Here is a 20,678-nt window from a genome sequence, read left to right on the forward strand (position 1 = left end):
TTGCGGCCCTGCCCTTATTCTCCCTGAGAACACCATTCTGCTATCTGTAGAGCAGAACATAGACCTCTTTTGCTCTGGTACATGTGTAGGGCATTTCCTATCACAAGGACAGGACGGGGCCCTGGAAGCTAGAGCAGCATGGCCACACTATTATCCAAATTTTGCTGTGAAGTCCGGCAATGCACTATTCGACCCTTGATCCAGACTTTGGAAATGCACATGTAGACATATTAACAAGTTACTATGAGCCACTATAATAATTAAGCTGGTGTATGTGGTGGTCATATACCACAAAATGAAAGATATGTGATCTACTATCACTCAAATGGGGCATTTCAATTATCGGGTAAATGCAGTCATGATGTGCGGGATGTGCAATTCCCCAATAACTACAATAGGGTAACATGGCACATTTGTTCTGCACATCACTTTGCTAGGTGCCAGCATTTGAACTATTTCTCTGATGATAACAGAAGTTTCACCAGAGGTGGGAACAAGAATTGTTCCTCCATTGTCTTTAATAAATTAACTGGATCCATCTATCTTGTATCCAATATTTCAGAATTAAGACTAATAATTTATGTAATTTTCTATGCAATAGATTGTGTCTAAGAATACAAAGATATGATGTGGTATATCTCCTAATAACCATAGATCCGAACAACACACATGTTCTTTTTCTTATCTGTTGAGTAATATTGTGGCTTCCGCCAAACTTGGATACTGATGCCGCTTTTCCACTGACCTGAAAATCCCGGGTTATTGCATCAACCCAGGCTTTTTGTCAGTGGAATCGGCTCCATCTGAGTCCAGTCACCCGGGAGGCCAACCTTGCTAGCGAGCAGGGTTTTTCCTGTGAAGGACTCTGGCAAAGCTCAGTGTAAACTGGTACCCCGTGTCATTAGACCCGAGACCCGTTTACAGCACGGGGAGAGCCACATTCAGGCGTGAGGAGATGTCATCTCCAAGTGCCGACACTGCACCCGTGTGCAGTGGGAACGGCGCTGATCCAGGAATAATCCGGATCAGTGGCGCAATGTAAAAGGGGTTATGTCCGGGGTCTGTCCCGGTTTGGAACCATGTTCTAAATACTGGGTCAGAACCGGGGCTTTAGTATAAAAGGGTTATAAGAAACACTATCACAATTGCAATGCCGTAGTGTCATTTGAAAACCTAATTTGGGAGGCGTATATCTGTGTGGCCATTGTGGAGATCCATGTTCCAGTGACACCCTACTTTATGGACTTAACATTAAGGTCATGTGGGCCAGAATTGCCTGGATGCTCCCCTCTATCTGATATACCATCAATACAATGGGCAATTAAATAATCTACTATATACTATCATGATGTGTGGCTGCACACTTCCCCAATAACTACAGTAGCCAACATCACGCATTTTCCTGTGCATCTCTATGGGGTGCAAGAGAAAACGTGCAATCTTGGTAACAACGAGTGATAGCATTCAATGTTTCATTGAATCGCACACCCAAAGGTAGAAGCAAGAATTCACCCTTTTTTACTTTGGTAATACATAAACTAGATCTATGTATCCTGTAATCCGTTAAATTCTTAGTGCCATTTAATACAAAATATTATCTGCATGCTATATGTCAGCTAATTATTGCATTTATATTTTTTGATCTTCAAAATAAATGGCTTATTAAAAGCTTTTTCTGCCCCAGCTGGTACCCAGAAATAGAAACAACCGTTAGAAGGAAGATTTCAAAATCTCTGCAACCATAGGTGAATAGTTTGATATAAATTTAATATGTAAACTACCATTAAATTGTTACACTATATTTCCTTCTGAGTTTACCTGCACCAAAGAGTTTCCATATTCACCATAACCTATCATTGTGTAGTCTCTTGGCAACAATGTACCTCATGTTGGTAATCATCCATGATATGCTATGTTAAGAAGTTTTACCTGTTCTGCTTAGAGAAACCTTTATCCCACACTCTTCCCTTGTGTGTTAATGCTTGAACAAAGTAATATATTTTGCAACATGGCTTGGGCCTAGACATGGCACAACAGAAAATTACAAGCAGTCTATCAGTTAAATCTGCAAGTGTATGTGAGTAACTCCACGCTGAATTTCAAAAGGAGTAAAGAAAAATAGAAAAGAAAATGGGCAGCATCTTAGACTTCAGATGTGGAAATAGGTTGAGATGTTATCCAGAGATAACGTGTGGATGCTTGTTAATAACCAGGAATAACTGACAGGCATGAGTAACCATAAGCTTATTATTTTAAGATGACAATATAATTCACAAAAGATATGAGACCACAAAGGTTACAGAAGCTACAGAAAACATCCAGTTTAAACAGTATGTTATGTCTGCTGAGAAAAGTCTACCAATAAGACTTGGAAAATCTTGTTCAATGGGTGAGGACATAAACTGTACCTAGATGCATATTAGCCATAGTATCCATACTTCTGTGCAGTCTACCTGACACAAATAGTACACAGGTTAACTTCAGTGGAATTAACATTAAAATGAAAGTCAACATGGAAGATGACATCAGAATACTTTTAACCCAGGGGTATACAACTCTGAAAAGTTAGGGATATTTGTCAGGCCGGACATTTGAGTTTTACTACACCAACACAAGTAAAATGTAAAATACGAAGGTGGTTCAGTAAGTAAGGTAACAAGACCTTACATGTGTAATGCTCTCTATTTCATTCTAATTCCCCACCAGGCCAGAGCAGGTAGCCCACTACATTCCCTCACAGTCATTAGACTGCACCTCATATCAGTCATACTGTCCCAACCTCAGTGGTAAGATGGCAGGGCTGGCGGAAACATGGTCAAACATTGAGATGTGTAGAGTGATCAGATTTCTGCTTCTATAGGGCACCTAAAAATCATGGCCAACTTGTCGAAGTGTACAGTGATAACATCATGTCGTCATCTCACGGAAACAAGTTTGGGTTTGGTGCACTGCCTTTGATAATGGCAGGATAGACGTTCAAGATGAGCAGTGTTCCTGCCTACCAAGCCTGTCCACCACAGATGACAATTTGCAAATTTGCATTGCATTGAAGGTCTGAGTCGGGAGGACCGATGCATTTGAGTTAGTGACAAAGTGAACATCTCAGTGGGTACTGTGCACAACATCGTTCATGAGCAACTGGGATACAGGAAAAATGTTCACGCTGGGTGCTGAAGCAACTCACGGAAGTGCCCAAAACCAATAAGATGTGATTGCCTTTCGTGCACTTGATGCAGTACCACGAGAAGGTAGTGTATTTCCTAGAGGGTATATTTTTACAGGCAATGAAACATGGGTGCATCATCTGACACCGGAGACGAAAAACGCATCATCCCCAGCTTTAAAGAAATTCAAAACAACTCCGTCAGCAAAGAGGGTCATGATGACAATGTTTTTGGACCACGAGCGTGCTTGTTGATTTCCTTAGCAAGGGAGACACTGTGAATGCTGTCCACTATTGTGACACATTGAGCCGGTTGTGGAAGGCAATTAGTTGAAAATGACCTGGGTTGCTGCGAACAGGTGTTGTATTACTGCACGATAACGCCAGGCCAGTTCATAATCTGTTTTTTAGCATCTATCTATCTGCAGATGTTACAAGCAAATAAGGCATCAGCCATTTAAGCACATACAGTGCATCCGGAAAGTATTCACAGCGCTTCACTTTTTCCACATTTTATGTTACAGCCTTCTTCCAAAATGGAATAAATTAATTTTTGTCCTCAAAATTCTACACACAATACCCCATAATGACAACATGTAAAAAGTTTTTTTGAGATTTTTGCTAATTTAATTTAAAAAAAAAACCTAAGAAATCACATGTAAATAAGTATTCACAGTCTTTGCTGTACTGTAGATGGACTGCACCATTCTTTCAGTCCACCCTCTATAATTTGAGGAAGCAGAGGATACACAGTTTTCTCCGTCTGGGCTTATCTCGTAGAGGAGGAGCACCATTCATCTCTAGCAGGGGAGGTTATTAAATTCTCATTATAGAGGATGAAGTACCAGCTCCTAAACCATGATAAACCTGGTGTTCAGCACAAGAAGGTGATTTAGGCTGGATTCCCTCAATCTGAACAGCTCACTGAGTTTATGGGGGAAGCATGGAACACTCCAGGTAGACTGTTCCAGATTCCCAAAAATATAGTTTTTTTTTTTTACACTGCCTACAGGGAGAGTACATTAGGTGGGAAATCCCCATCCCTACTGGGGATTCTTACGTGACACCTTCCTAAAGGGTTACTCCCCAGAAGGTTGTTTGCACAACTCCCGGTTCCTTTAGCTAACAAGGAAGGAGTTATTACTCAGATTTGTTCTTGATTCAGAAGCTAAATGGGGATCGCTCTAATCTGAATCTGAAATCTTTCAATAGGTTCATCCATGTGCCCAAGTTCTGTATGGAGGCCCTACGGTCAATAATGCTGGCAATGGAACCTGGGGATTTCGTGGCTCCCTGGACATACAGTATAGGAGGCATATCTGCATGGGTTTCTGAGTGTTTGCTGTTCGTCAGCAGCATTACCATTGCCCTTTGGTCTGCCCACAGCCCCTCGGGTGTTTACTAAGATAATGGCATTCATAACTGCTCATTTTAGAAGGAGTCAGGATACTGCCAAACTTGGATGACCTCCTGATATTGACAGTCTACGGAGGTTTTACAACATCATCTCCAACTGACCAGTGCCTGTCTACAGGAGCAGGGCTGGATAATGAATTGGAAATGGTCTTCCTTTTCTCCAATAAGATGGTACATCTGGGGGTGCTACTGGATTCCCTGGCACAAATGCTCTTTCTACCAGTGGACAGGTTTTCTCCTTCATCCACTAGGGGACACGAGTCTCAGTACAGTGGGGTATAGATGTGGGATAACCGGGAGCTGGCACTTTAATAAATTTGAATAGTAGCTAGCTTCTCCCCCTCTATACCCCCCTACAGGTCAGTCTAAATTTTGTGCCAAGGGAGCTGGTCACATACAAGAGCTCTCTGCTAAAAAATCAATGGAACCTCGATCAGCATGAGGATCAGACAAGCAGCTCACTGCCCCTGCCTGACTGCTTCGTTGGAGCTGCAGAGAGACCTCACCGCCGCTGCTTGCAGCGCACGCTGGGGTCTTCAGCTACAGAGACCACTGTCTCTGGGGGGTAGCCAGACGCGCTGCGTGTGGCGTTCGTCGCGCTCCCTCATTAGCAAGCCCGCCTCCGGCAGCATTTGGCAGCAGAAGGTTAGTGATTCCTGGCACTCAGTAGCAGGGTGACCAGGAGGAAATGACAGGCGGGCATTAAAAACACTAACGGGTATTCAATATGGGTGCGATAACATCGTTTTTGCGTTAATATCGCAATTATGATGTCATTATCGCAGGTTTTACTTTTACACCCTATTCAATTTCAAAGACTTATCGCAGTTTTGACAAGTCTTTGATAAAAAACGGTGATAACTTTTCACCATTGAATAGGTGTCGAAAAAAAGTGCAGAATTGGGGTTTAGGGGTGCAGGCTTAATAAAAATAGCCTGCACCCCTGAGAATGACATTTAAAAAAGAACTGTGTCAAAAAAATTAAAAAAAAAAATAGGCACACCCCAAAAAATGTATTTAAAAATTGGCGTGCAAAAAAAAAAAAGGAAAAAATTGTTAAACAATAGGGAAATAGGCTCAGGGCTATTCTGCAAGTATGCGGCAGGTGTTTTCTAGAATAGAATTATAGAGGCAGGTGCACAAATGCAGAATTAAAAAAAAAATACTTTAGGGACACCAAAATATGCTAGTACCCATTTTCATGTACCCAAATTTGATGGGACCACTTAAAAAAACGAAAAAAATAACCTAAGTGCTCTTCTGCATCACTTCTTCAATGGAAGGAAAAAAACACCTGCTGCGGCTATTTAAATCCCCGACTTTCAATTAAAGGCTAAAACGGGGGTACCCATAGTGTTCCCCCATGTTTTTACAACTTTAGGGGGGTCTTACAATTATTTTAAGGAAAAATTCGTAACTTTACGCAAATCCAACTTCGGAGTTTCCCGTTTTCGTTAATTTTATATTGAATACGGGGATAAGCGGGAGCGCGCACCAGATTTTAACGCAGGAAAAAACTCTGATATGAAACGTTAACTTCGACAGTGAAGTTAACGTTTCATATTGAATACCCCTATAAGCAGCAACAATGGAGGGAGCGGAGCCTAACACACAGTTCTGCTTCTGCCTCCCAGCAGCCCAAGCGCTTCCACAAGGAAGCTGGTGGCCATTTTACAAACACAGGCTGCTGACTCACACAGAGAAAAAGATCTGTCTGCCCAGATTGTGCCTGCACAGTGGGGATAGACTTGTGAAGATCAGGTTGGACTGTGTTTACACAGTGATTACAGCATTATATTGTGTTAATAGCACTGGTCTCTGAAGCAGAGCTGGTTGGTCGGGGTTGATAGCATAATCTCCCTCTATGCCCCTATCTCTTCTTCAAACAGTCTCTCTGTGTGTGTGTGGTGTTTGTATCACTACCTTTTTTCTCTGTGTGCTGAGTACAGTGAAGTGGTAGAATGTCATCTAAGGGGTCTGTCGAAGCCGGATAATTGGCTGAGACAGGATCAGTCTAAAATCAGATTTGCGCGACGCCATCTTGCAAATGGCGACAAGACTCCATCTTAGAAATATGTCACACAGCGTCATTTTGTCAAATCCACATAGTACAAAAAAACACAATGCTAAATTGCTAATTAATAGCAATTCAAGACTTTTAACAATCTTCCCCAAACACATACCGACAGTGTTCAACATACATAAAAATGACTTTCCAACACACTAAAATCACCACAGACTTAAATATGAACAGTGCAAAGTAGTAGCAAATTAGTGGTGTTTTCCCTGCATTCACATTAACACATACACGCAATGTTAAACCGTGCACAACGCAAAATAGCTAATGATTAGCATGAGAGCACTTTTATTAATCCTTCTCAAAATCATACTATCAGTAGTCAAAACACCTAAGGATAACATTCCAGCTAGTTAGTGCTGTTCTCCCTGAACTCTCAGTAAAACACCTAGCCGCGAGGTTAACACAAATCTCGTAGTTAAACTGTACTGTGCGTCTGAAACACATTAGAACACTTTATACAATCCCTACACAACCAATACTGACTTAGTCCCACACACTCAAAGATACCTTTTCAGCCTAGCGCTGCTCGCTAAGTACCCCACAGACTCCCAGACACACAACGCTATTTAGCGTTGTTTTCCCTTGCATACATACACTTAAAGCAATAGTTCCGTATTCATTCACAATGCCAGCATGTAAAGAAATGACTGTTTTCTGCAACTAAGGTTTAGTACATGGTAAGCAGACCGTGTCTGGTGTTGTACTGATCCACTGTGTCTCCACAGATTTCCGGTACCATGGGTGAGAAGATTGGAACAGACGTTTGCAAACTATGGACTATAGAGCGTTAAAACATTAAAATGTACTCTGTAATGTTAGCAGCTTACATTTGCATGCAACGGGAAAAAGGATACAAAGGGTGGTTGGAGACCGTTGTGTCCATTTGATATTGTCCAATAAATGATCCTGTAATCAAGACACCTTTAAGAAGAACCAATGGAATCATGCCAAATTTGACTATTGTATTTCCAATCCCTGAAAGAGTATATATGTGCGCTCTCTGACCCCAGTCTGGAGTCTTCTTGCTGATGCTGTTGACGGAGGTTTCTTACTAATGCCGGTATCTGGTCCCAGAGCGCGTGCGTATGCAACAACTGTACCTTGGGTCTGTATGATTTATTTGCGCTAATTGTCTTAGATCACATCTGTTTTATATGTTGAGTAATTTTTGTGCTTTGGAAACACATTCAAGGTCTGAAGGCATTTACTGTACGACTCATTACGCTAAATTACAACAATTCTAGAAGGTATAGGCAGGATTTAGAAGGTATAGGAAGGATTTAGAAGGTATAGGCAGGATCGTACAGAGGTTTTAATTAGGTATTGATAGGTCTAAGGCTGTGTTTTAGAGACAAAGACTGCAGCATCCTCACAAATTCATGGACTGATCAAATTACATCAGTTATGTCTCAAATGTCTGCAGAGCTAGAAGCTTCTCACAGGGAGAGAGGTTGAAAGATCTCAAAGGTCTGCCTTCTCTGAACCAGACTGGGCGCTGTCTTTAGCCAGGTCTGAAGAAGGGATCACAAGGGTTATGTCAGCCCAGGTTCCTCCCGTGGCATCGTCCTCTAGTGTCCCTACCAGGAGACTTATACCGAATCCTCTTATGTGGAATGATCCGGAATAAGACGACATGCCTGATACGGAGGAAGGGGAGGTACAGGACCCTATAGATGAACAGGCGCCAGAGGAGGTGGAGCTTGTATCTCAGGGTGTAGAGGCGCTGATTGCAGCGATACGCCAGGTGTTACATGTTGAGGACAGGGATCCTGTAGAGGTTAGGCCGTCTATCTTTAATAAAAAGCAAAGACTGGCAGCCTCCTTTCCAGTGTCTGAGGAATTGGATGAGATCCTTACCTCAGTGTGGAAACACCCTGATAAAAGGTTTCCGATTTCAAGGAAGCTTTTATCATACTATCCCTTTCCTGCAGTAAGCAGGCATTTATGCGAAACTCCTCCTTGAGTGGACCCTTCAGTGTCACGTCTGTCAAAAAAGACTGCTCCCTGTTCCAGGGGCAGTGTCTTTAAAGGAGCCTTCTGACAGGAAGTTAGAAACTACCTTGAAGTCAATGTACACTGTAGCAGGGGTGTCTCTTCTACCCGCATTTGTCAGCTGTTGGGTCAACAAGGCAGTGGAAGCATGGGCTACGCAGCTCGATGAAGGCCTTAAGACAGGGGCTCCGGCAGAGGATCTAGTTCCTCTAGCGGAACAGATTGCAGAGTCTGCTGCTTTTCTTGGAGAGGCTTCTAAGGATATTTGTAGTCTTTCCTCTAGATCCTCAGCCTTGGCTGTCTCAGCCCGCAGAGCCCTGTGGCTGCGACAATGGCAGGTGGATGCGGTATCCAAGAGAGCTGTGGAAGCGCTTCCATTCACAGGAGAAGCTCTGTTTGGAACGGAACTGGATAAGTGGATATCTCAAGCCACAGGTGGTAAGTCCACTTATCTCCCATCTGCTGCTCCTCTCCCCAGGAAGCCCTTTGCCAGACTGTCCTTTCGTATTCCAGGGAGATTCAGGGTCCGTGGCAGAGGCGCTCCCACTATCTCCCATGGTCCCAGAGGCAAGGGTAGAGCCACTGCATCCTCCTCCCAGCAGGATAAGGCTTCGGTTAAGCCTCCAGCATAACGCGCTCCCTTCTCTCCTGGGGAACCTCAGGGTGGGAGCTCGCCTTTGCAACTTCAAGGAAGTTTGGATCAAGTCTTGCCAGGATGCGTGGGTCCGGGACATCATTATTCAGGGGTTGAAGCTGGATTTTCAGATTCAACCTCCTCCTTGTTTTTTCACAACCGGTTTGCCGGAATCGGCGGACAAACGGGTTGTTATACAGGAGGCAATACAAAAGCTACTGTCTTCTCGAGTAATAGTGCATGTCCCTATCCACCAGCATGGTCAAGGTTTTTACTCCAGCTTGTTTGTGGTTCCCAAGCCAGATGGCTCGGTGAGACCCATTCTGAACTTGAAACATCTCAATCCTTATTTGCGGACTTTCAAGTTCAAGATGGAGTCCCTGTAATCCATCATTGCAGGGCTAGAGAGGGGTGAGTTTCTCGTATCCTTAGACATAAAGGATGCTTATCTCCACATTCCCATTTGGCCTCATCAGGCATTCATTTGGTTCGCAGTGCAGGCCTCTCATTTTCAATTCCAGGCCTTACCTTTCGGTCTTTCATCAGCACCAATAGTGTTCACGAAGGTCATGGCAGTAATGATGGCCCTTCTTCAGATACAAGGGGTTACTATCGTCCCTTACTTGGAAGACCTACTCATCAAGGCTCCGTCATTCTCACAATTACTGCAGGACATCCGGGTAACACAGAAGTCTGCTGTTGCAAACGGATGGATCCTGAATTACCAAAAATCTCATATGCAGCCTACACAGCATCTGCCTTTCCTAGGGATGATTTTGGACACAGTGGACCAGAAGGTATTTCTTCCGCAGGAAAATGTCACCTCCATCCAACACATGGTGTGATTGATACTGCGTCATCGCAGGGTGTCAGTGCACCTGTATATTCACCTTCTGGGAAAGATGGTTGCATCTTTCAACTCCATCCAATACGGGAGGTTCCATGCCCGTCCATTCCAACTGGACCTCCCCTCTTCCTTCACCAGTGAGTTCAACTGTCACCCAGGGCTCAGACATCTCTCCTTTGGTGGCTGAATTCCTCTCACCTATTGGCAGGCAAGAGGTTTGCATTGTGGGAATGGATTCTCCTCACCACAGACGCCAGTCTGAGAGGATGGGGGGCAGTGACTCAGGGAAGCCACTTTCAGGGCCGCTGGACTCGGCTGGAGGCAGTACTGCCCATAAACATTCTGGAGCTAAGGGCCGTGTTCTATGCTCTTCAGGTGGCACATCCTCTGTGTGAGGGCCAGGCCATCAGAGTGCAATCCGACAATGCCAGGGCTGTGACATACAGCAACAAACAGGGCTGTACCAAGAGTCGGTCCGCCATGGGGGAGGTAAGCCGCATTCTTCTCTGGGTAGAGGAATATGCGGTAGCGATATCAGCAATTCTCATACCAGGGGTAGAAAATTGGGAGGCCGATTACCTCGTAATTCATCCGGGAGAATGGCTGCTCTATCCGCAGGTCTTCCAACAACTGATTCAGCGTTGGGGTCTCCCTCAGTTAGATCTTATGGTGTTGAGACTGAACCATCAACTGCCACGTTATTGCTCCCGGACAAGAGATCCACAGGCAGTGGTGGTGGATGCTCTAACAACTCCTTGGCGGTTTCAGTTTGTCTACCTGTTTCCACCACTCCCACTCCTTCCTCGTCTGCTGCAAAGAATCAAACGAGAAGGGGTAAAGGTTCTGTTGGTGGCTCCAGACTGGCCCAGATGGGCATGGTATTCCAACCTACGTCTTCTACTGATAGACGACCCGTGGCCTCTTCCTCTGTAAGAAGATCTACTGCAACAGGGTCTGTTTATTTATCAGGACTTAAATCGGCTTAGTTGACGGCGTGGCTGTGGAAAGGGCTATCTTAAGAAAAAAGGGTATCCCTTCCAGGGTGATTCCTACTATGCTAAGGGCTAGAAAGAAAGTTACCTCTAAGCACTATCATCGCATATGGAAGGCATATGTCGCTTGGTGTGAATGCAAAGGTGCGCCACCGTCAGAATTCAACTTAGCCAGGCTGCTTCTTTTTCTACAGGCTGGTTTATCAGCAGGTCTTCGTCTGGGATCTTTAAAAGTTCAAGTATCGGCTTTGTCAAGTTTCTTTCAAAAGCGACTAGCATTATTACCGGATGTACAGACTTTTCTACAAAGGGTTGTCAGATTACAACCTCCGTTTGTACCTCCTACGGCCCCATGGGATTTGGATTTGGTCCTCTCTTTTCTCCAATCTTCCCTATTTGAACCTTTATAAACAGTGGAATTAAAATTTTTATCCTGGAAAGTGGTTCTCATGTTGGCGCTCGCATCTGCTAGGCGTGTTTCTGAGCTAGGGGCATTTTCTTGTCGTCTGCCTACCTCATTTTTCATGAGGATAGGGCTGAGCTACGTACGCAGTTATCCTTTTTTGCCTAAGGTAGTGTCTGCATTTCACATCACATTCTACGCGCTCGCTGAGTCCTTCGTGGGCGGTTTCCCTGACCCAGCTTTGTCGAGCGGCCACTTGGTCGGGCCGGCATACTTTTACAAAGTTTTACCGTTTTGACACGTTTGTGGCTTCTGCTTCACAGTATGGCCGTGCTGTTTTGCAGGGTTCTCAGCGCTCTCCCACCCGGGATGTGAGCTCTGGGACATCTCCACTGTACTGAGACTCCAGTGTCCCCTAGTGGATGAAGGAGAAAACAGGATTTTGGCACTTACCGTTAAATCCCTTTCTCCGATTCCACAGGGGACACTGGACGCCCACCTGGCACTGTTCCACCTGCATTTGTTATTGTTCTGCCAGGTTTGGACAGTCAGTTTTTTCTTCAAGGTCTTCTTGATTTGTTTGCATATTTGCTTGTTGTTTATGTGTGTTCTAGTTCTATTCCCCTCTGTTATTCTATTTCCAGCTCTCCTCGGCACAGTTTATTTAGACTGACCTGTAGGGGGGTATAGAGGGGGATGAGCTAGCTACTATTCAAATTTATTAAAGTGCCAGCTCCCGGTTATCCCACATCTACACCCCACTGTACTGAGACTCCAGTGTCCCCTGTGGAATTGGAGAAAGGGATTTAACGGTAAGTACCAAAATCCTGTTTTCGGTTCTACAATTGTGGATGCACAAATTGCTCTGAAATCAGAGGGTATCCATTCACTCAGCAATACAGGTCCTGGGGTCCATGGTATCCACCTTCAACATGGTGGAATATGCCCAGTTACATTCCAGGCCTCTACAAACATTGTTTTGCTCCAGGAGAAACGGACAGCATCTTCTTATAAGGTCTCTGAGGTTCATCACTCCCTCCTATGGTGGCTGAGAAAGGATCACCTAAACAAAGGGTGCCCCGTTCTGGAGAAGGTGGACAAATCAAGAAAGTCATCTGCCAATAAACATTCTTGAACTGCATGTAGTATACAGAGCACTGATCAAGGCACAGGACCTGCTCCAAGGTAGGCCGGTCCAGATCCAGTCCAACAATGCAACTACAGTGGCCTACCTCAATCATCAGGGAGGCACAAGAAGTTATGCAGACATGGAAGAAGTGACAAAGGTTCTGATTTCGGCACTACGTCATCTTCCGGCCATCTCGGCAATATTCATACAGGGAGTGCTAAATTGAGAAGTAGACTTTCCATCCGGGAGTGTTTCAGCTCCTGGTAAACAAATGGGGTCTACCAGAGCTAGATCTCATGGCGTCACGCCACAACCACAAGGTCCCCAGGTATGGGGCTAGGTCCAGAGACCCATCAGCAGCCTTCGTGAACACACTGGCAGTAAGATGGGACTTCAAGTTGGCGTATCTCTCCTCCATGAAAACCTGCAGTGTAAACGGCGCGATCTGGGTCACGGTGACCTGGATCGTGCCGCATGCCTGCTAATTGGCCCGCTTCAGTGGCGCTTGGAGATGACGTCATCTCCAAGTGTCCACTTCAATGCTGGAAAAGCCGGGTCCGGTGTGAACGGTGTCGGTTCGGGAATATCCTGGGTCGGCGCCGGGGAAATTCTGGGTCTGAGTCGGATTGGAACCCTGTTCCAACCTCCGGGTCAGACCCGGAATTTTGGTCTAAAAGCGGTATAAATCTCTCCACTTTATCACTCTCAATGGGGCATATTTCGAATTGTTTTCTCACAAATTCGCATTGTGAAAATGAATAATTTAATGCGAATTTCCAAAAATCCTCTTGCCAGGAGACAGACTCTCTTTGCATAATAAAAGGCACAGTTTAGCTGTTTATATTGACATGGGATTGCATATGATCAGTTGTATATTATGAGTATTGGATTATTGATCTTTAATTACCCACAATAAACTTGAATATACAGTATCAGTATGTTGGTGAACTTACTGATTTGCTTTGAAACTTATTTATAGACAGCTTAGTTGTAATGAAGTACTATTTTTTGATGTCTTGTTTAAATTATAAGGTATACTGGGCCTGATTCAGACCCGCTCGCAAGCGTTGAGCGCTCGCAAGCGCTGAGCGCTCGCAAGCGGGTCGATGTTGGCCCAGTGCACATGCGCACGACGGAGGCGGCTCCGTCGTGCGCATGCGCGAGACCCAGATAGCGACGGGCAAACCGTCGCTCTGGGTCTCGCTACAAAGGGAACGTGCTGTCGATGGTGAGTGACAGCACGCCCCTTTTGGTGGGCGGGCCGGGGGCGTGGCTGGCCAGACGGAGGCGTTCCCATCGGAACGCCTACCGTCTGGGGCCGGCCCCACTGACATCACAAGTGATGTCAGTGGGAGTGCTTTTGGCTCTGATAGAGCCAAAAGCACTCCAGGGCTTGCGGCAACGAGACCCTACCACAAGGGTCTCGTCACAAGCCTGATGGTCGCGATGGTCTTGACCATCACGACCATCTTCCTGTTCGCTCGCTATAGCTGTGGGTGGTCACCCACAGCTATGCGAGCGGGCAGGAGGCCGCTCTAAAAATTCAGAAGGACGGCCCTGATTCAGAGCGAGCGCTCAGTCAGAGCGTCCGGCTCTGAATCAGGGCCTCTGACTGTTAAACTGTTTATTTTTTTTTATTGGTGTATTCTGCTGAAGTATTTTTGTGACATCTACAGAACTGGCTTTGTAAGCTTAAACGTTGAAGAATTTTGTTAAATCGTTCACTTGATTTGATCTGCGTAAGCCTTTAAATTGTGAATGATTTATAAGCTTACAATGTGCTGCCTTTGGGATTGTTTTTACAGTTAATAAGTCACTAGATACATTTTCCTTCCTGTGATCAGTTTGCAGTTGATCACTGTCTACACCTAAACCAGCATCTTCCCAACCATCATGAATCACAGGTCCATGAAATATATGCTCTGTAACTGGAACAGTTTAATGTGTAACAGCTACACATATTAACTGATATGAGAGAAACAGGTAAGCTACAAATTACTATAAACAAAATTAACCAATGCACAGTCAAGTAAAATGTCAGATCGTTTTTGAATTACTAGTATTGTATAACTTTGTACTGTAGCCTCATGTGACTCCAGTCTTTTGAAGTTGAATCAAAGTGGAAATTTACCTTATGGGGTGAATTTACTAAAGTGAGAGTTTCTAGATGTGGAGATGTTGCCTATAGCAACCAATCAGATTCTAGCTCTTATCTTCTTGAAGGTGCTAGGTAAATGTTAAGGCCCCCATACACCTACGCGATTTCTAGATGATCACACGATTTTTCGACTCAACGTATGTTCAGTCTTGTGGAAATCGTGCATTTTTTCATCCGATGCGCGCTCCCGTGGGTCCTTCAATCGTATCTTATGATCATATGTGCAGCACATATGTTCCATCGTATCGTGTTCAGAACGTGACATTTTTTTTTCATGCGATCCATCATGTGGCAATACAGTCATTTCAATTACTGTTTGTCCCTATTTCCTAATGAGCGTGTGAGGCACAGGATCGATCATACGACTGATCCTGTGCAAAGAAAGAAAAAAAAAGGTGCAGACGGAACTGCAGGGTAATCGGATGTAAAACAGATCGGAAGCTGATCGTGTAGGTGTATGGGTCCTATTAGAGAATCTGGTTGCTATGGGCAACATCTCCATTTCTAAAAACTCCCACTATAGTAAATATACCCCTATGTCAGGGTTTAATTCATTTTTCCACCCTTATGGTGTTTGATGCTTTTTTAGGAAGCAAAGATTGGCGTTCTCGTCCATGCATAGACTTTTGAATTTATTAGATCACAACGAAAGTAAAAAATTATAATTTATCCTATCAAGAGAAAGAGGTCACAACTTTTATACACCTCAACCTCAGAGGGCTTATGATATTATATCAATCTGAGAAAGTAATTAACAGGAGATTGTTGTAACATCAGGGATGGCTATTATGAATAAACTAGTATGCACGTGGCTAACATTTTGCCAATTTGAACCCAGAACATACTTACGGAAAATGCTTTGCTAGATAATGGCTAGATTATATGTTAATACGACGGAATCGGGTAATAAAAAATGTGTGTGAAACATAACTGGCTAAGCCACGCGCTTTTATGGGTTTTTGGGAATTTTATTGTAACATTTCGCCAGTTTGTAAGTGTGATGATATATTTAAACAATCATTTATCCTTTAAGAATAGAGGCATATACCTTCTTGAACATATAAAAATAAAATTTTATTGCTAACAATAAAATCAGATAGACATGAACATACATATAAAATCAATAAAAAAAATGTTTTTTCTTAATTAGCCAGCACATAAATATAAAGTGCAAATAGGCAAATAAATAAAAGCATCTGTGATATCAGATTTCCCAAAGTCATACCATGGAGGGTGGATGGTGTGAGCAACCATACGGACAGTGGGCAAAAGTCCCTGTTGGAATAAGGCTGGTTCCGCTCTACACCACCTAGCTTTGGCTTTAAAGTAGTCAATAAGATCCTCCACGGGGGATTCTTTGAGAATGGCACAGCAGAATCAGCACAACGCGTTTCAGATCTTTCCTTGATCCTTTTTCAAGTGCATGGTGCCATGAGAGTGTGTTGCACGCTATTTGAAGGGCTTTACCGGAAATTGTGAAGCTTGACATCCTGTTTGGCTTCCCGCGATTTGCACTCTGTCTCAAGCGCCGGAAGCCGGAAGTCGTCATAGCCTGTATTCCATGTGGATGGCCGGAACCGGAAATAGTCACGGCTTGCGTTCTACCAGGAACCGGAAGTTGTAGCTCTCTGCGTTTCAAATCCCGGTTGTGAATAAAACGTGAAAAATAACAAATAATAACGAAAACGGAACATCCAAGTTTCATCCAGGAAAAGGGGACTTGATGTTTCGTTAAACCTCTGTTAAGTTGGATGTTTATGACTTCTGTTTTACTTTTCCAATGTCAAGATGAACAGAGATTATTCTTTTATTGGGGGAAACACCAAATACCCTCTGAAACTATATGGTACTGTGTATTCCCATATGGTCCATCCCTGTCTTAGGGTAAATGGAAGATCCCTCATATTAGATGTATTATCCATGGTGGCATGAAAAAGAGAGAATATAATAAAATCAATAAAATGCACAAATTATTATATAAGTAAAACAAGTAAATATAAATATATAAAAAGATAAATTTATGAACACTCCATTTATTCTAAAAACCATTTTAACTCGAAATCTGAATTTAGGCCTGAAGGTATAAGGGTATCAAGATGGTAAATCCATTGCATTTCTTTCTGTGCAAGTCTTTTGTCTAAATCCTTTGATTTCCAACTTTCTTTAACCTGTTCTATACCTAAAAACCTTTTTATATGAAATTCAGATTTATTATGTATGGTTTTAAAGTGTTCCGAAAGAGGATGCACTAGAAGGCCTTTCCGGATATTGTAAATATGTTCAGACATGCGTGTTTTTACATTTCTAGTGGTTTTACCCACATATATATATATCCGCATGTACACTCTAACATATATATTACATTGCGAGATTGACGTGTTATAAAATTATTAATAAAAAATGTTCTACTATTTTTTCCAATTTGAAACGAGATAGTTTTTCTTTCATTATTTTTGTTAATCGTGGTTCTGCACATCAGGCACATTCCACATCTGTGGAAGCCTTTCATCCTTTCACTAGTGGGTTTCTTGCCTGTTAAAGTGCTTCTAACCAATTCATTTTTTAAAGATGAGGATTTCCTGTAAATGAAAGTAGGCTTATCAGGTAGATGGCTTTTCAATATTGGATCTTCCTTTAATATTCTCCAATTCCTTGTTATACTCCTTTCTAGTTGGCCCACATCACAATCAACTGTGCAGAACCACGATTAACAAAAATAATGAAAGAAAAACTATCTCCTTTCAAATTGGAAAAAATAGTAGAACATTTTTTATTAATAATTTTATAACTTGTCAATCTCGCAATGTAATATATATGTTAGAGTGTACATGCGGATATATATATGTGGGTAAAACCACTAGAAATGTGAAAACATGCATGTCTGAACATATTTACAATATCCGGAAAAGGCCTTCTAGGGCATCCTCTTTCGGAACACTTTAAAACCATACATAATAAATCTGAATTTCATATAAAAAGGTTTTTAGGTATAGAACAGGTTAAAGAAAGTTGGAAATCAAAGGATTTAGACAAAAGACTTGCACGGAAAGAAATGCAATGGATTTACCATCTTGATACCCTTATACCTTCAGGCCTAAATTCAGATTTCGAGTTAAAATGGTTTTTAGAATAAATGGAATGTTCATAAATTTATCTTTTTATATATTTATATTTACTTGTTTTACTTATATAATAATTTGTGCATTTTATTGATTTTATTCTATTCTCTCTTTTTCATGCCACCACGGATAATACATCTAATATGAGGGATCTTCCATTTACCCTAAGATAGGGATGGACCATATGGGAATACACAGTATTGGTGTAACGCAAGCCGTGACCATTTCCGGTTCCGGCCATCCGCGTGGAATACAGGCTATGACTACTTCCGGCTTCCGGCACTTGAGACAGAGCGCAAATCGCGGGAAGCCAAACAGGATGTCAAGCTTCACAATTTCCGGTAAAGCCCTTCAAATTGCGTGCAACACACTCTCATGGCAACATGCACTTGAAAAAGGATCAAGGAAAGATCTGAAATGCGTTGTGCTGATGCTGCTGTGCCATTCTCAAAGAATCCCCCGTGGAGGATCTTATTGACTAATTCAAAGGCAAAGCTAGGTGGTGTAGAGCGGAACCAGCCTTATACCATCAGGGACTTTTGCCCACTGTCCGTATGGTTGCTCACACCATCCACCCTCCATGGTATGACTTTGGGAAATCTGATATCACAGATGCTTTTATTTATTTGCCTATTTGCACTTTATATTTATGTGATGGCTAATTAAGAAAAAAAAAATGTTTTGATCAATTTTATATGTATGTTCATGTCTATCTGATTTTATTGTTAGCAATAAAATTTAATTTTTATATGTTCAAGAAGGAGCAATAAAATTTTATTTTTATATGTTCAAGAAGGTATATGCCTCTATTCTTAAAGGATAAATTATTGTTTACATCTAACAATTAGAAGCGCCATCTATTCCATCAGTATTTGTTGTTATATGTTCGTAGGTTCAGGTGTGTAACTGACACCCACTGGTGGATAAGTAAGCTGCATGCTATTGTTTACTGCGCATTATTATGATTCCTTTTTTTCATAATATGTGATGATATATTTGCCATGGACTCTGAAGCAAAATAGACCGTTTCCAGGGGGTACTGCAAGCTGAGCCCTTACAGATGCAAATGATAATGTACTGTTACTCCACCTCACCGTCCCCCAGCCTCCCTCCAATCAGCGGCTGCCGGCAGCTCTCGTAGAAAGCAGAGAAAAGAGTCATTGCTTTCGAGGCGCAAACCTGGTGTTGATTGGCTGGGAGTTACAAGCCTGGAATCGACGTGTTGATATTTTTGGCCATGGACTCTGTAGCAAAATGGACCGTTTCCAGGGGGTATTGCAAGCTGAGCCCCTATAGATGCAAATGATAATGCACTGTTACTCCACCTCACCGTCCCCCAGCCTCCAACCAATCAGCGGCTGCCGGCATGACCTGTGTCTCGTCAATGGTCATGTCACTCTACATCCCCCTTTTCAAAGAACTTACAAAAGTGAAACATTAATGACAAGGGAGTGGGGAAGAGAGGAGTGGCATAAACAGCAAAGTGCAGAGAAAATTTTGAAATATTGGATAATTCCTGATCCATGAGTCCACCTGTGGGTTCCATTGGACAGGGTGATGCCTCACAGTCTTAAGTTGTTGGCATGGGGGGATTGGCCATAAACCTCACAGGGAGTTTTCCCGGTGGGCCAGACTGTTATGGGACCACTGAATTCAAATTTTTTTGTGTTTTTTTAAATATGTGACTTGACCCACCCATCGGGAGTTGGCCCTGGCATATTAATGGCAGAAGCCAACATGATTTGTTCATGGTGGTTGACCCCTCCCCAGGGTCCAGCCACCATTGACTGTGCTTTGCAGATCAGCCCATCCCCTCCTGATACACTACTCTCTTGGCTCCCCGCTCGCGCCGTCAGATGCTGGGAAGTAGGGATGTGAGGTGAGCAGCACAGGCAGCGTCTCAAAGCCAGGGTCACACACACACACTGACTGCCTGTGGATCTATTCTATGGACAATGGGATTGGCAGCTGCTGCTGCCCCTCCCAGTCACTGCAGCAGTGGTCATCCGTTCCTTCCCTCCCCCGCCTGCAGACCCTTAGAGACCACCTTCTCATTCATGACCGGGCATGAGTTAACCAGCAGTGGACACCAAGCATTTCCAGCCACTGGGTGAGTGCCTCTGTGGAATTCCGGGGTGTGCATGCACCTGGGGACTGCTTTTTTGGGAGATGTGGATACTCTTCTGGGGGGTGCGAGGGGCTCCCCGAAATTTTGTGAGCCTCCCTACACTCCTGGGAGAGTAGATAAGTATGATTCACCTCTGGTGATTAACAGAGTGGGTCCCAGCCACCAGACCTCCCCTCCTCAACATTTAATTGACTCCTCCTCTCTCATAAATGGGGTGAGGGAAATATTACATAATCATCCAAACATACAGTGCACATATGAAGATCCCTTTATCAAACTAACAGAAACGCACACTATTTAGAATGCCAGCAATCAAAATACAATTATGGTTAAACGAACTCACGGATACTTAATTTGGCATTCACGTACTCTAGTCTGCAGAATACTAACTTTAACTAGTGGCAGGTTATGAGAAAACATACAGTACCTTATATAATAACTTAAACCAAAATACTGGCTAATTTTACTAATCTACTGTATAGAAAACAATTACTTAAAATACTGATGTAGACTAGGGGTGTGCACCGGCCACTTTTCGTGTTTTGTGTTTTGGTTTTGGATCTGGATCTTTCTTCGTGTTTTGGATCTGGATTGGTTTTGCCAAAACCACCCTTCCG

Source organism: Taudactylus pleione, unplaced genomic scaffold (genome assembly GCF_031769625.1).
Source record: "Taudactylus pleione unplaced genomic scaffold, aTauple2 ptg000129l, whole genome shotgun sequence".
Lineage (NCBI taxonomy): Eukaryota > Metazoa > Chordata > Amphibia > Anura > Myobatrachidae > Taudactylus > Taudactylus pleione.